The 12,920-nt window shown below is 36.7% G+C and overlaps 1 long non-coding RNA gene across 1 annotated transcript; it reads left to right on the top strand.

Moving 5' to 3' along the window:
• The first annotated feature begins 10,410 nt into the window (after nucleotides 1–10,410).
• LOC143420349 (uncharacterized) lies at nucleotides 10,411–11,420 on the top strand. The gene is made up of 4 exons (XR_013100165.1): nucleotides 10,411–10,750; nucleotides 10,911–11,048; nucleotides 11,139–11,194; nucleotides 11,273–11,420. It is a non-coding gene; the product is annotated as an uncharacterized LOC143420349 (long non-coding RNA).
• The last annotated feature ends 1,500 nt before the right edge of the window (nucleotides 11,421–12,920 follow it).

The following is a 12,920-nucleotide window of genomic DNA, read 5'->3' as shown; positions in this document are numbered from 1 at the left end:
TCTCACGCTACTGATCTCATCTTGCCCATATGGAAGGTTTAGTCACAAGGTTATAAAGGTTTCCAAAGCAGAAATCAGTGATTGGCTGAAATGTAGGAAATTACCCCTCCCCCATTCAGCAAACCTTTGATCAATTTTCATTTGATAAAAGACGTCTTATATCAAATGACATAAAAGTATGTCTTTCTTAGTACCTTCTGGTAGCAGTGTGTTATCAGTTCTCAGTGTCTTTATTAAGGCACTTATTAAGGAAGTTATTGTTTCTGTAATTATTAGTTGATTATTGTTAGTCACAAGCTCTGTAAATCTTTAACATCAGAAGATACTACTTTGCCACTTTGTATTAGTATTTAAATGATGATTTTTGTTGTGTCTACCAGCACAAATATAAGGATACAAAGATGCAAAAGTTTCACAAAATCATTTTCACTTCTTTAATTTCACGATTTTTCTATAAAAATCATGAATATACCTGCAGTTGATGTAGGGTCATGTCTGACCGTGCAAACTGTTTATGATCACTTAAAAACAGATTAGAATTAGTTCACGGTGAGTTTTCTTACTTTAGTTTCACTTCTTAAGGTAGACACAACCCTGCTGTACCTGTGTTAAGCCCTAAACAGGAAGCTTTCTGACTATATTTGCTCAGTTAGGCCAGATATCCACCTGTGATCAAACAATTTTATTAGACACCACAAACTGAGATACAGAAGGGTGGAAAAAGTTCTTGTCACCCTTCCGGATTTCCAATTGTTTTTATGTTTGTCAAACTTATGTGTTTCAGATCAGTAAAACAAATTGAAATATTCAACGATATTAAACACAAAATGCAGTTTCTAAATGAAGGCGTTTATTATTAAAGTGGAGAAAAAATCGAAATCTACTTGGCCATATGTGAATAAGTGAGGAGCAACCACTTTTTCACGCCACAGTACGCTTGCTTCTCTAAACAAAACTTCACTGATTTCTTGGATTGAAATCAATGGTTTGAGCCTTCTTGGATTACTAAGCTCAGTCATTCGCTCTAGCAGGTAAAGGAAACAGTGGTGATCAGTAAAGCTTCTAGAATTGTAGCCTCCATTTCTCCTGTATGTTTCTATTATAGAGTAACTATGGTGATCACTTCTTTTTCTTCTTTTTGGACTGGTTTTCAACTTTGCTTTGTGTTCTTAGTTTCTTGTTCCTACATAAACACTAAAATAAACATTCTATCCATGTCCCTATGAGGTATCCCTCACCGTATTGGTGCTGTTAATGGGTGGGACTGTGGTATTTCATGTCATATACATCAGCGGTCCTTTTTGCGGCACCGATCCGGTTTAATGACAGACAGTATTTTCATGGACCGGCCTTTAAGGTGTCACGGATAAATACAACAAAATAAAATGATACGACCAAGAAAAGAACTGTGGTATTTTGTAAATATTATAATAAACACAAATTCACTCTGCAAAACCTTTTTAAAATGTTGCGCCAACAACATTGAGAGTTGGCACATTTCAGGAGAAGCATTTCCTCTCTGTTTCTTAATGCTCTCTGGTCACCATGGTAACACGTAAACATTTCTTTCAAAATAAGACACACAACTACAGCACGTGAAAAGACCCAGGTAAACCCAGTTAACGATAAAAACCCTGAAAACCATAAATTTCACACCCGAGCCTCAACTGTACCAAACGACACATCTGTAGCCGGGGGTTGGGGACCCCTGATATACATGTTATGGTGTAACACAAAAGTAATGTGTAATGAATAGCATTCTTAGATATTATATTAGATATTAAATAAAGTACTGCATTACTTTTAATAAAAGTAACAATTAATATATAATACATTACTTTATTTTGAGTATGACCCCAACAGATGGATCAAACTACTGTAACATTAGCGTTTTGATTGTTTAAGTGTCATTAAAATTCTATGAGTAGAGTGTTATTGCTGTCAGCAGTTTGGTGTTTTTAAACCACACCTGACAAACGAGAAACGTTGTCAGGTCTGCACACCTAAACGGTAGCGTAAATAATGCTTTATGGTTTTCTTGGAATATAATAAGTAAGTATTTACTTAAATCATAAATCAACCATAGAGTAATTTTGCCTGACTTTTAAACAAAGTAATTTCTTTAATTTCTTAATTTTGTAATTATTTCTGCTACCTATTAGAAAAAAAAATGCTCTTTGTCATATTAAAAAAGCACATATAAAAGTGTTATTAGTCACTGAGCTAGAGCTTCATATGTACATATCAGAACTTTTTTCTCACATCCTCATTATTTTCTGAAATGCCCATGTCAAATCTTAAGGTAACAGCAAAAAAGAAATTCATGCAGAGGCACAACGTCCCCTTGCTAATTTGTCAGTAAATTCAAGAGCATGGCACATTTTCAGCTTTTAACTATAATTAATGTTAAAGACTAATTTGTTTTAAGTCTGAATTTCTTTGTGACAATATTTTCCAGCTATGGCTTCAGTTGTCTCCACAAGTCAAGACAATAAAAAGCAAAGTAACATTCAACAGCTTCACTGACAAAAACGACACTTGTGATAGGCCATTTCTTCAGTGGCCAATCACTGAAGCTGTTTACCCAGCACAGATCTCACTATGAGACATAAAGTGAGAGAAGAGCTACAAAGCACTTAAGCAGGGCTGATTTTATGTTATGTTAGTTTAAACTTGTTATCCTGCCTATGTACACTGAAAAACTGTGTCTGTCTTTCTAATGATTAAACAAAATCAAAACCAGCACCTGCTGCATCTGCAATAAAGTAATATATAGTATGATTTTAATACAAATTTTATTCATGTAATATAACTGTTTCAGTAGCTGTTGATTTAGACAGGCTGAATGTCCATCACTGTGTTACGTGATGGGCATTGGTACTATGGTAAGGATGTCAAACGTACTTTTTTGTTTTTAATTTATCAAATCATTTGAAAAGCCTGCTCTGGGACCAGTGAATGATGAGCGCCTCCCCTCACTTCTTTATAACTGCCAATGAAAAACACCCTACCACAGTTAAGATCACAGAATGACCAAGCAGATCTGAATGTGTGCACATGTCCCTTTATCTCATAACATCTGACAGCTCCTGTTTTGATATGAATATGAGTTATACATGGTGTAGTGTTATGGCAGCTTCCTAAAATAGATAAAACAGCTACCCAAGTAGCTGGAAGGAAAATCCCCTTTGCATTCATGACCTTGTTTGAAAGCCCAGCCACAGCAGTGCTTAAGTTTCCATGTATAAAATCTACTTGTCTTAGCTAACAAAACAAAATAATAATTGATTATTGGTGCTATGCTTTAAAATATGCAAAAGTTTTTTTTCTGTATGCAGCTGTACACGATGTGACCACATGCTGACAGGAAAATTACAGTAAACTAATTGATTGAATTGCATGGAATATTTATGTGTCAAAGGTCTAATCATCAGCAGACTTAAGACCAGCTGTCTTATTTATTTTTAGGTTTGTTTGTTTTTTTCACCCAAGTTCATATAACATTTGTGTGTTACACTGGTACATGTGCCTCACTTGAGTCAAAAGTTCTCATCACTTTCAGTAAACGTAGTTTTGTAACACTGAGAATAGTGTTGTGAAGTGAGTATAGTGGATGGAGACCACAACCACCTCCCCAACTCTGTACGTTGCTGCATGTGTTTCTTGCTGCTTAAGCAGACTGGGCGGGTTATCATTGATAATATGAAGTTTGTAACTGTTCTTTGACAATAACGTTGAATCTAATCTTCTGAATTGGCTCTTTTATCGTTATGCATCTCTGAAATGTTGCAAACACAACACTTTCTGTATTTCTTATCCTACACACATTTTTCCTAGGACAGTATATTTACTTGTATTAACATAAATTAAATCCTGAAGAGGTTAAAGAGGTTTCCGAAGATGAAGCAAGGTGGACAGCTGGAAGCAGAAACCCTTTTGTGGATGAGAAGGTGGCCAGCAATGAATGATGCAGGGCCTCTCTGGAGGTTAGACAGGAGACCAGCAGATTCAGAGCTCCACTAGCAGACTGGAAGATAGCCAGTTTCAGGGGTGACTAGCTCATGCAAAAGAGGCAGTAACCAAGAAGGTAGGCTCAGGCAGAGGAAAAGACGTCTCTGGGGAGTGCTTGACATTGGTTGACTCAGGAGCTGATTGGTGCCTTGACAACAGGACCTCTGATAAGCCTGGCGGCTGCTACTCTGAATCTATTTCACCCTTTTCTTTTACTAGAGAAATCAACTATGAATTCATAAAAGACATTTGACATACAAAGCAAAACCTTTTAAAAATTGCATAAGAACTGAAATTTTCCTCTGCTCACTCCTCCACTTGCAACCCTATCCTGCTATCACTTCTTTCTGTTACAGTATACCTGTCATGGTCCGGGTAAGGAAAGTGAAAACGCTGGGTCAAAATGACGCAGAACCTTGACAATACCATAAAAATTCCAACAATTTAACTTTACCTCGTCAGTGAATGTGTATACTTGCTTCTCTCTTTTTACAAAGTGGTGCTGATCTTTTTGTGTCGTCCATTGTTAGACTGTAAGGAAAATAAAGACTTGGTCTTTGTAACACCTGCCTCACCAGTATTATGAAAATAACCTTTTTATTTTTGGTTTCTTGCCATATGCAAATGAAAAGAGACATAGATTTTGTCATAATGTTATGTATGTGTCCACCAAAACCTTCTAAAAATTGGAAATAAAAGCACAGTATTATACATTGTTGAAGCAATCCAGTTGTTCTCACTGGTCTAACAGCATAAAGATAGAAAGCCTTCGTTTTTCTCATGAGAAGAGCAAGCAAAGCAAAGCTCCACGCAACAGCTACACCGATAAAGGTTGTGGTGGGCCATTTCTCCACCCTTTGACCAACCTGAAGCTGTTTACTCAGAACAATCCCCTCACTGTGAGTTTCAACAGGATGTGAAGTGAGAGGAGAGCTGCAAGGCTTCAGCAGGGTACTCTTAGCTTAAACATCTGACTTGATTTTATTTTCTTTCTTGCCTTTTAAATTGCAAACATTGTTTGTGCTTTAAAACCACACACAATTGCAACCTTACTGATCTATCATAAAATACAATCTATATGCACTGTTCATACAACTGCATTTAAATGTTTAACTAACTTCATTCATCATTAATTTGAGCAAGCTGTCATCTATGCATGTAGTACACACTTTATACACACTTTACACACGTTTACATAATTTCCTCTGGGATTAATAAATTATTCTGATTCTGATGATGTATCAAGGGTTTCAACCTATAGGTAATGATTTGCGAAACATTTAAAAAGTCCTGCCCTTGCTATAAAGGGCAGGGACAATTCATTATCACCTCCCATCTTTCATTGATAGCCTTAAGAAACACACAACACAAAAGTGTGATTAGAACAGTCATAGTTTGACCAGGTAAGTGTGTGTCCTTTCCTCTTTAACTCTTCCAACAAGAGCTGCTTTTGTTATACATCAAATTGATAAAACAGTGCTGCAAAACCAAGAGAGTGACACAGGAAGAAAAGCCCCTTCGCATTCACACCTGTCTTTGAAAGCCAGACCACAGAAATGCTCAAGTTTCCATGCTTTGTTTGTTTGTCAGTAACTACTGTGACTTTGTGTTTGCCTTTGTGTTTGCACACAAAGGCAAACACCAGGCAGGTTATGTTATGCAGGTTATGCAAAGAGCGACAAAACATTTCTAGAGAAAAAAACACAGCTATTTAACTTTAAAAGGTAATATTTACTTCTCAAATCCTTACCCTTTAGTATATACACGTGAATATATCACATGTACAGAAGCTGGGCACAGCATTGTTTCAGGGAATTACTCATTTATTGCTTGACAAAACTCCAGCGCTGCTTGCACTGTGCAGTTTTTTTTCTCTCGTTGCAGGCATGAACAGTGAAGCAACAGACAGGAAATGTGGCCTCAGAGAGGGGGCTGTGACATGCAACACATTGATCTCTAGCCCAGACTGAACTTGAACCAGTGACATTGTGGTTTTGTGCTACCATATTAAGAACATCTTTGTCAGACCAACATGTATTGGCTTGTGGTCCACAATACGTTGACCCTGATTAGACCACTAACAGACCAGAACACTGAGCACAATATCCTACTCTGACACAGACTGCAGCAATTTTGACATTTTTTTTGTCACTAGGTGTACAGTAGTTCTGCTTGAAACTGACACACACAATTTGGGTCATTTTAATGCTATTTTTAGTGGACTGCTTTTCAGTGGTAGTTTTAACTCTGTTGCTTTCATTTCTCTGACACATTAAAGAGAAGGTAAGACAGACTACAGTGGGTTCAGGTGTCTTACAATTTTTATTTTTGGTTTAACACACAAGCGACTTGTGTTAAAGTCTCACTAATCAGAGTTGTTAGCCAGTGCAACATCAGTCTATTTTCAGTTAAAAACAAAAGGTTCAATTCAATATTTTTCAGTATTACTCATATTAGCTGACCCCTAGCAGCCAAGTCAACCCTTACTCTTCCCTACCTGTTCTTGATGTTTATAGCTTGTTTTAGGCACAAAATGAAATTAATGTAATGTCTTGAAATATTGCTTTGCCACAGCTGTCATATTTGTCATTTTGTGCAACAGGTGTTTCCCTTCTTTTACGCAAAGACCTGTGTAGTAAGAGAAGTAAAACGTGCAGCTGCCCAGCTGTGATTGGTGTTGTCAATCTTTTTTTTTTTGCCTTCCCATTTGGTTCTTTAGCAGTCAGAATTATTATCTGTAGGCCAACAAAGATACCCAACAGATTTACTTTACCAAGTGGATCATCACAGTCTTGCCGTATTGGTCCTTTTGTTTGACCTTTGTTATTATTATTTGTTTATTTTATTTTATTTTCAGTTGTTACAGACGGGCCAGACATGACTGGGGTATAGGAAAGGGAGAAAGAAAGACAGAGGGAAAGAGGGACAGTGAGAAGCACTTACCAAAAAAAATCACCTGGATCAACTGTTGAGAGAAGAAGAAGAAAAAAAGAGAAAACAAGCAAAGAAGAGAGCAACATAATAAACACAAAACCATTGCAAAAATCTAGCTAAGTGTAAATAACAGTAAATACTAAATATTGAACATTTTTGTGCAGCACGCAAGACCGACAGCGCACAATGTGCTTTGAGATAGCAGCCAAGAAAGGTGTAGTTTGTGTTTGTGAACACCCATGCATGTGTACACCTGTGTGCACACCTGTGTGGATGAGCGTGCTTGCATTCAAAAGGTTTCTTCAGGTAATGGTCTGAGGGTGTGGGGAGCAATGGCCTTGTCCCCCAGGGCATGAAGCAGGTATGGAGGAGCCCCAGACATTCAGAACCCCAGAGTGCGAGAACCCAAGGACAACCATCGGAGGGGCATCCGTGACACCCTCTTGGAAAGAGCTGAGGAGAGCCCCAGACGATGGGTCAGCCAGCAGCCATGGAGCAGAAGCCTGAGCGGACTGCAGCGATGTGCCCACAGGCTCTGCTGGCAGCCAGCTGTGCCAGAGTGGACTGACCAAGCAACAGGTGCCAGGCCCTGCCAAGCAGCCACCGGGAGTGAGCCAGTACATACCTGAGCGCCCAGCCCCGGACACCAAGAACCACCAACACAGGGAGTGTGGTGAGGGGAGATCTAGGAGTCTAAGACCTGACCTGACATACAGACACAGACAAGCAGGCACACACAGAAAACAAACACTCGGCACTCACCCTACGTAGAGACAGACACAAATGGACACTGTACACAAAATCACAGTCCCCAAACTTACTCTAGACCCCAGGTCCAGGCACGGCCACCCCCAGACCTAGACCGAGGAGTTGTTACCCTTTTCCCTGGGGTGGAGACCAGATAGTAGCACGAAGGCCTTGCATGTGAAGATGTGCGGTCAATCTACAACTTGCAGATTATTAAAGGGCTCCTTATGTAGGGTGTAGCCTGAAGACCATGCCCTACATAAGGAGCCAAGATCGAAAACCCCAGTTGGAGATAACATATTCCCCAAACAGAGAATCTATATCTTGTTTAAAACATGCTGTAAATAAACAGGAAAATTAATGAAAATGTGGTACGTCCAGCCAATGTGAATCAAAACTTGTAACATAACCATAAAATATAGATATTTTTGTTGCAAAGAAAACGTTGAGTTCAAGCTTGGCACAACTTACTAGGCCATTTCTCGTAAAGTATCTTATTTTTTATATCAGTAGACAGCCTTGTTTGTTTGTAAGTTTGGCCTTAGTTCACTCTAACATTATGCTAAATGCCTGTGTTTTTAAATCTGTTGATAATAAATATAACATTTATTCATTGTTGATAAGTTGGTTCTATTGCTGCCTGAAACTTGGGAAAAATTTATGCTTTTTCATGGGTCACAACCCCCTAGATGAGACGTAACACCACACGTTGCATTGCACTTATATCCTGTCATCATTGTGGAGGGTGTGGTCTTATTGGTTGGCTCATACATTAGGAAGGCGGGGCGTTCTTTCTGTAGTTCACACATTACAATAAACTATGAACTTTGACGATCAGGATGCAGATGAGATTCTGTGTCACTGATTCTGGTTATGCTGTTCAATGATAGTTGAAAACATAAAGTTATATTTCTTAATGTTTTTTCCATCACAACAATGGAAAGAACTTTTTTTGTTCTGAAAATTAAAACAAGCTTATCACGAACTCTTTTTAGTAGTTTTTAAGCTTTAAATAGGTGCTTAAAATGTTCATTAGATCTGTCTTTTCTTTGGGAGTTCTCAGGAATTTGTAGGAATTTGTAGTTTCCCTTTTTAAGTGTCATTTTTCATATGATCAAAAATTACACTTATGCAGTATTTTCAAAATATTTTAAATTTAAATGAGAAATGTTTCACCGTTTCTCCCACTGAAAACATTATGTCCTTCACTACCACTTCCTTAACTGCATGACCGAGCCTGCATCATGAAATTATTTTCCATGTTATTTATGTGATATTTCAATTTCTTTATGCAGCAGGGATACACCTCTCAAACAATCTAGCAAGTAGACTAAACCGTTTTCTGTAATTTGTTTTCTTCTGTTGGTTTCTTAAATAACATGTGAATGTTAATTACCACAACAATCAGGTGCAATATTGATCAAATTCCAATGGATCACAACTTTATTTGGCTGTTTAGCTAGGCATAATCAACATGTATTGTTAACCTTAATTAGACTAGAAAACATGTTTTTTGCAGACAACTTCAATCTGCAAAACCTGTAATCAATAATCAAACGATAACTTTTATTAATGATTTAAAATGTTGTTAATTTTTAGTCTTTGGGTCTTAAAATGTTCATGTGTTTCACTTGGAAATATAATTGTGGCTCTTTAGTTTCAATATCAATGTGAATTTCAATATGAAAGTTATAAAAAATGTTTTTGCACATTTCTTTCCAGCTGAGAGTCAAAATTATGCTTTCATGTATTCTTTCTGTAAGTTTCATTTTGAGAAACCCACAACAAGTCTTAAATATGAAATGACACAACCTACATTTGGTGTTGTTTCATGTGCTTAGGTTGGAAAGATGGTTCATATTGTTTCCACTACGGTAATGCAGTGAAAAACCAACGAAACGAGAAGCCAATCAGACTGCACTGAGAGTGTTTCCTCCCACTTCATATGATTATATTTAGATGGATCATTTAAATTACGTTTTTATTACAGCAGTATCAAGTCAAAACACCAGAAATGAGGGTTATGTTTTATTTATTCCTGATGCTCAATGTTGGTCGTAAGTATATGGAGAGATAATATTTACTGCAAATATATATTTAAAGTAATGAAATTTAAGAAATTTAAAAGGACAAACAAAATTAATGATGACTGAGTGGACTGATTTTTTTCCCTTTTTGTTTTTTGTTTTTGGTCAGGTTGCTCAGATGAACAGACTTTCGAGACAAAGACTGTTTACGTTGGGGAGAATATTAACCTGACATGCCCCCGTAGAGATGTAGGAACCTTGTTTTGGATCAAGCTTGTTTCTGGAGACTTTCCTAAAATCTTAGGAAGATCATTTAGCTCTCAGAGTGCTGATCAGCGCATTAGAACTGTAACAGATCCTGGAATATTTGATCTGTATATTACAAAAGCACAGCAGAGTGATACAGGAGTTTACATCTGTATGAAAACAGCAAATAGAGAACTAACATTTTTGAATGGAACCTACTTAAAAGTTCAAGGTAAGTAGACAAAAACCTGAAGAATGTTTGTAGATTCCTGTAAAATTTGTAAATTTACATTGATTGTTTGCTCATTTGTGCATGGAGGTATGAATAGGCGTACCACCATGCGAACACCAAATAGTTAATATAAAAAAAAGCAAAGCTTTTTATTGAATTTTGCTAAAATAACAAGTGATTTTGCACATTCTTTATAATTACTTAGGACCTGAGCCTCCTTTCACTACAGCTCCTCCACCTGATTCTGTCCATCAGGAACACACAGTCAATCTTCAGTGTTTGGTCCTCCATGACTTCCAGAATAAAACATGTCCAGTAGATGACAACGTGTTCTGTTTGAGCGCAGAACCACATCAATCTAACCCGGGCTCTAATTATACTCATGTGAATGGTGGAGATGAATATGAAAGGAACTCAGAGGCACTCTCCACAAAAACATGTTTCTACAGCTACTTCAGAAACTTCAGCTCTTCTGATTCTCAGACGTATTACTGTGCTGTGGCCACATGTGTGGAGTCTTTTTCTCGAAATAAAACAACAGGCGATGCTGAAGGTAATTGAGTAGTATTTTTATATAATGGAGCAATTAGAGGATTTGTGCATTTTGTTACATTTTAGTTTTTTTTATCTATTCTATAATGCCTAAAAAAATACTTTTGGTAACAATTTTAATTACTGTTAACTTTCATTATTTCTTTTTTTTATGTCAGCAGTCAAGAAAAGCTGCTCAAAGAAGGACAATACAATTCTCTATCTGTTGTGTGTCGCTTTGGCAATAAGCCTGATTGTTATAGCCTGTCTAGTTTATTCAATCAAGAAGCTAAAGAAGAGTTCATATGTATATTCTAATGGTAAGCAAAGTCACTCCCATCACATCAAGCAATCAATACTAGGAAAATATAACCTAATTTTACTGCTTTTTTTTTTTAATGACAATACAGATGCAGTTGCCCTGCAAACAAATGTAATTTCAAGTGGTGACCAGGAAAATCAGCAGGTAATTATAAGGACAAACAGAGCCATAAGCTTCCAGCATGTTTACCTGTGTAAATATTAACATGTGCTGCTTCCTCAGACAGATGAGGACTTGTTGTTTTATTCGGCACCAACTTTTAAAAAAGCGAGCAAATCGGGGACAAAGGATACAAAACCTGCAGAGGAAGAGAGCATCTACACTGATGTCAAGGCTCTTGAGCTGGATTAAGCTCTATAGCATCATGGATGTGGACATATATTTCACTTTTGTTAGAAATGTAATTATTTGTATATTTTTGACACTGTATTTCCAGTTTATGTGCAAAGACTAAAAAGTATATTATTAAGCTATTTTAGAGATGAAAACAGTATGAATCCCATCTATGAATGGTTTTAGTCTGTGTTGTTGTGTTCTTTAATATTATTTAGTATATTGATGTGTTTCTCTGTAATCCACATGAATACATTATTTTCACGAATATAATGAAAGTAAAAAGTGGTTACAGTGGATATACAGTTTCCTGTTTGATAGTAAATAAAGTTTAATACAAAAATATAACACAAAATATCAACAGTACAAGAAAGTCACTAATTATTTAATTAAATTTCTTAAAACAGAGTCAGTGTGGCATTTTTTCTTGTATGTGTATATTTTTAGCTATGAACTTAAATTTAATTTAATAAACTTAAATTTTGACAATAACTCAGTTAGTCTAGGCTACTCTGAAATAAGTAAAAACTTGCTGACTTTCCTTACTCCAGAGGTAAGGCCTAGTGGCTTCATAGTATAATAATTCAAGAAACAAAAACGCTTCATGGGTCATAAGCTAGTGTACCCTTTCTGCTTGTTCTAAACCCTGATAAATGGGAGCATTTTGTCAGGAAGGGTATCCAATATAAAAACTACGCAAAATCAAGTGTGTGACCCATCTGTGCTGGATGCTGTGGCTGTACCTTGGGGGAAAAAGGCAGCAGCTACAAGTACAGTATCTAAGTCAGAGGTGGGGCCTGATGGTTTTATTTAAGTTTCTGTCAGTCATTATGGTTATACCCAATTTTAAAATCACAGTAATCAGACTTCGACAACAGTCAAAATAACTGGAATTCCATAAAGTGATATAAACCAAGTTTTGTTACATAGTGACAAAAAGGAAAGAATGAGTCCCAGTCTGGGGCTTGTTGAACCTTGATCCTTGTGGGAGATGGTCACCACCAGTGTTGGTCAAGTTACTTGAAAAAAGTAATCAGTAACTAATTACTGATTACTTCCCCAAAAAAGTAATCCCGTTACTTTACTGATTACTTATTTTCAAAAGTAATTAATTACTTAGATACTTAGTTACTTTTTAAAAACACGATTTACAACCTGAGTAGGTGATAAAGTGATAGATCTCTCAGCCCAATTCTACTTTTTCTGCATAATCCATCATACAAAATGTAATCAAATGGAAAAGTCTCTTTTTTTAACTTGTTTTATCAGTTTTAATCTTTTAACTTTATGCATCAAGCAAAAATTTAATTATATGCACTATTCTCTGACTTGAATAAATTACGTTAACATTTAAACCTATTTTCTGCACATTCCAGCACATAAAATAAAATATTTTTTGTGTTTACACTCAGTCTTTCAAATACATGCAAGTAAAACACAGCAGAAAATAAATAAAGTCAAAGACTCAGCGGTCCTGTTGCTCTATTTTCACCTGTAAAGCAGGACTGCGGTAGGCGGAGGTTTACCCTGGTGCAGG

Source organism: Maylandia zebra, linkage group LG2 (genome assembly GCF_041146795.1).
Source record: "Maylandia zebra isolate NMK-2024a linkage group LG2, Mzebra_GT3a, whole genome shotgun sequence".
Lineage (NCBI taxonomy): Eukaryota > Metazoa > Chordata > Actinopteri > Cichliformes > Cichlidae > Maylandia > Maylandia zebra.
This window is presented reverse-complemented; position numbering and strand designations above follow the sequence as displayed.